Genomic DNA, 5,000 nt, shown 5'->3' on the forward strand with positions numbered 1-5,000 from the left:
CAGGTTGTTCAAGGTCAGCAAGAGGCGATAGTGTATACGAACCTTGGGATATGTGCAAAGTACGAAGGGACGCTGGTATCGAACCATCTAACCCGCCTGTCTTTGTTCCCGGGAATATTACTTATCTTGCGCGCAGATTCTACACTTTCGGATTCGCTTCGCGCCCATGTGATTTCGCACGTGCCGTCACAGGTGGGATGGCGGACTCGAAGCGGGTTGTTGCGCGTGTTTGGCTCGTTGGGGCAGAGCACATGTCTACTTTAACGTAGTTCGGACAAAAGTTGTTGTGCTGAAGCTTTCTCTATCGTACTGACGACTTCTGTTGTAGAATGGCTGATTATGTGGATTTCTGGAGGATGCAACACGCACGCAAACGCCTTCGTCACTCTTTGCTTCGTAAAAGACCTTAGCTATTTTTTTTATGGTGGGCTGGTCATGTCCAAAATAGTGTGTTTATTTTATTACATGTAGAAGCAAAATCTTTTTGAAGTGTTTTGAAACAGTGAAGATATAACATTTAATGCCCTAAATGCAATTCAGTAGATACATATTTTGTAAATTATTTATTATTTCTTTGAAGGGCAATGCAAATACAGGGAGTGAGATGACAGTTTATTACTATTGTTTTTTTTTATCACATGTTGATCATTAGCGTATTTACATAGTGACTTTTAGATTTTTTTTTTTCATTTGCTATAAAGCTGGCCATTGCGAATGTTGGTATTTTGATTATCTAAGTTGCCGAGCACGCATGTCCTTGCCAGGGAGACCTTGAGCACTTACACACAAGACGGGCCTGTCACGCTTGAGTGATCACAGAAGAGGGAGTGTGTCTAAGTTTAACTACTAATATATCCAAAGTCAGCGGACTGTAGAACTGATGGAGTGAAATATGAGCTGATCAGAAAATCAAATTCATTTTCCAAGTAATATAGATGCTGGTAATGTATTGAGCATTTTGACTGGTTGTTCAGTAGTGAAATATATTATTAGAGCATTTAATGGCAGATATTTCTTTATATATGCTACCATCTATTGCATTAATGTTGAAACCGTTCTATTAACGATTGCAAAACTACTTTTGCATTGGTGAGGATTGCATAACTCCCTTTGCCACGCCACCCATGACTTCTTGATATTGATCATGCACACAAGGACGATCAGGTCACATGATTTTCTCCTCGGCTTCCTTCGATCTCCTTTGATATTTGATGCTCTAAATGCTACTGCTTCACGAGCGCTACTCCTGCCTTTGTGTCAGCACCATTAGATTTAGCATACAAGCTGCATGCTACAATCCTCTTAAGCTCAATTGATTTATGCGGACTATGAGACTTCAATCGGTATCGTGTCTAAAACTGCGTTATAAGACGTAAGCAGGTCTTAAAAATCGATCTGGTGCGAGTTGTGCTCTGGTGATCGATCCGTGCATTAAAATTTTACTCGGAGCCGGGGTGGTACCGGACATACGCACATTGCACACTGCACTGCATGCTCAATTGATCTCGCATTTAGGAACATCTTGAGCCTAGATGCAGACGGAAGGCCTCACAAATAGGAACCCTAAGACTGTTTTTCGATTCAGGATCTTCTCATATGCTGATCACTGACAATTCTTTAACACTTAACCGGCTGACAATAACTAGTGTCACTCTGTCCATTGCATATGCAAGATCACTCGGTTTGCGTCTATCTGAAGGTCATGCATATAGGGTTACCGTTGAAGCTGAAAGGAATTGATAATGCTTTAAGGAAGTTAAGATGTTGCATTGAGATAAATCCTTTAGAGAAGGTTATCATATGATATTCGGGATCTAGGTATATAGATTGCATAATCGAGTTATAAGACAGCTAGGATCATGTTGGAATGGCTTATGTAACATATATAATGCACTGATATTTGAGTTGATTTTGTCTGATCAGCTAATAAGGAGCATTGTTAATATATGCACAGTGCAAAAGAAGTCAAGTTATTCAACATATAATAGCTATTCAGGGGGCCATATTTCCTGCTATGTGACTGAATTCCCAGGTAGGATCATGGGGCAGCACATGAGCGATTTCATTATGTGCAATATGTACAGATAACATATATATCATGTAGGAGTTCTTTATAGTTTGCCTAAATACTATATAATATATATATATATATATATATATATATATATATAAATAAATAAATAAATATATATATATATATATATATATATATATACATATATATATATGTGTGTGTGTGTGTGTGTGTGTGTGTGTCTGTGTGTGTGTATACATATACTGTAGATGTGTGTGTGTGTCTTTGTGTGTATGCACTTATGTATTAAAGGAGAGAGAGAGAGAGAAAGAGAGAGACAGGCTGAGATCTGCACTTTTCCGTCATCTTGCCATGCAACCTTCTGCAGGGCTGACGGCGGCATCTGCATCCAGCGCTCAATGGACTTACTCATATGACGAGAGTTCGAGTAGGGTGTGTCTCTCTCTCTCTCTCTCTCTCTCTCATTCACGGTTAGTTATGTCTTCAGCCGTCACCCTCAGTCTGTCTCCATGCCCTCCTTCGTGACTCACCTCTTGTGTGTTCCTCGCAGGACGTTTCGGTGTAACCTTCGGGAAACCGGGATCTTCCGACGGAAATAACAAGTTTACATGGACATTACTTTTCGTCCTATACGTATACTTATATATATACATACTTGTGTGTGTGTGTGTGTGTGTGTGTGTGTGTGTGTGTGTGTGTGTGTGTGTGTGTGTGTGTGTGTGTGTGTGTGTGTGTGTGTGTGTGTGTGTATGTGTATGTATGTGTGTGTGTGTGTGTATGTGTGTGTCTTTGTGTGTGTGTGTGAGGGGGTAGGGGCACTTACACATATATGTATACACAAATTCATAAGGGCACAGAAAAAAAAAAACGCACCTGCATCACGAAAAAGAAACAGACACATATGCAACATTAGTCACCGTCAGCCCTCAGTGGTTGTCAGCGACATTGACGAACTATGACATTTGGAGATCAGTCGGTTACATCACATGTGCAGGCGAGTGACTCTATCCCGTCTTTGCCCCCCCCCCCCCCCCTCACTAATTCTACCCTGGCGCCTCCCTCTTCTCCTGTCCCTTCCATCCCTTGCCATCCCTCCCCATTCTTACCACCCCCCATGTTCTCTTCTATCTCCTCCTCCCCTCCCCTCTCCCCCTCCCCCCTTTCATTCCCCCAAGCTGTGCACCCGATATCTTCCTCATGCCCTTTCCTCTCTGTATCTTCCTCTCCATCCCTCTCCATCTACATCTCCTTCTTCTTCTCTTTCTTCTACATTATCTTCTTATTCTTATCCTCCTCCTCCTCCTCCTCCCCTTTCCCACCCCCTCTCAAGCCCCCCTCCCTCTCCACCTCATCCTCATCCCCCTCCCCCCTTACCCTCCCCTTTTCCACATCCTTTTCCTCCCTCTCCTCCTTCCACACCATTATCTCCCCCTCCTTTCCCCCCTCCTCCGCCCTCTCTCCCCCTCCTCCTCCTCCTCCCCCTCCCTCTCTTCCCCCTCCTCCCCTCTCCCTCTCCTCCTTCCACCCTCCTCCCCCTCTCCCCCCCTCCCCCTCCCCTCCCTCTCCTCCCCCTCCTCCCCTCTCCCTCTCCTCCTTCCACACCCTTATCCCCCCCTCCTACACCCCTTCCCCCTCCTTCTCTCCCACTCCCTCTCCCTCTTCTTCTTCCACACCCTTATCTCCCCCTCCTTTACCCCTTCCCCCGCCCTCTCTCCCCCTCCCTCTCTTCCCCCTCCTCCCCTCTCCCTCTCATCCTTCCACACCCTTATCTCCCCCTCTCTTCCGCCTCCTCCCCTCTCCCTCTCCTCCTTTCACATCCCTTATCTCCCCCTCCTTTACCCCTTCCCCCTCCTCCTCCCCTCTCTTCCCCCTCCTCCCTTCTCCCTCTCCTACTTTCACAACCCTTATCTCCCCCTCCTACACCCCTTCCCCTTCCCTCTCTTCCCCTTCCCCCTCCCCCTCTCTCTCTCCCTCCCCCGCCCTCTCTTCCCCTTCCCCCAGGCTACGTACCCTGTGTCTCCCTCCCCCTCGTCCATGTGCATAACAGACCCTCCCTCGAGCAACCGATGACGGGGAACACTGGCGAGTGATTCGTTCTGACGAAATTGGAAATGTCACCGGGTTTCTACTTACTGGGTGTTTCATGGCGATGGAAATTATACAGAATGGCCGTAATTGCTTCGCTGTATGAACTCCTTTTAGAGTTGTCGATATATATATATTTTTCCTCGGATTGAAACGCAAGAATGTCTGGTGTTTTCGAATTCCGAAGCGTTGTTTGGAAACGGTGTTTGGGACTGAGATCGCCAGAAGAATATATCGCCGACGGGTTAACAGATATGGATCTCCCGCTGCTCCAGATATTAGTTTGATGTTGGACACGTCCAGTACCAAGAAAAGAAAGGAAATTGATGATGATGGAAATAGAATGCGCGCGCGCGCGTGTGTGTGTGTGTATGTATGTAATGCCAGTTCTCTTCTGCTGAAGATCATAGGCAGGGCAGCTTATTACTATTTACACACAAACACTCATGCACACGCACACGCATACACACAACACACACACACACATATATATATGTGTGTGTGTGTGTGTGTGTGTGTTTATATTCAGTTTTTTCCTCAGATTAATAGTGTCGGTGAGCAAAAGAGAAAAAGACAGCAAACAAACACTCCCTGACATGCAAACTATATATTCACAGATTTCATCTCACACATCTGCAAGAACTCACATACAGCTAGATTGACGGCACACTTATTCTACCTCCAAGATGTCTCATTATATATCTCCAGAGTTCTTTAGTGTGATGCTATTAATATATTTGATGGTTTCCTTTGAAAACAAAACAGATAGCTGAGAGTGAGAGAGAGAGAGAGAGAGAGAGAGAGAGAGAGAGAGAGAGAGAGAGAGAGAGAGAGAGAGAGAGAGAGAATTTGCTCTTTTATTGCATACGTGCGTGTGTGT

At 45.1% G+C, this 5,000-nt stretch overlaps 1 protein-coding gene across 3 annotated transcripts in view; it reads left to right on the forward strand.

The window, feature by feature from the left end:
• Window positions 1–5,000, forward strand: part of Hex-A (Hexokinase A) — a 58,770-nt gene that overhangs the window by 39,940 nt on the left and 13,830 nt on the right. The gene's annotated exons all lie outside the window — the stretch shown is intronic.

This window comes from Penaeus japonicus, unplaced genomic scaffold (assembly GCF_977035675.1).
Source record: "Penaeus japonicus unplaced genomic scaffold, GWHDUDI00000001_assembly GWHDUDI00000011, whole genome shotgun sequence".
Lineage (NCBI taxonomy): Eukaryota > Metazoa > Arthropoda > Malacostraca > Decapoda > Penaeidae > Penaeus > Penaeus japonicus.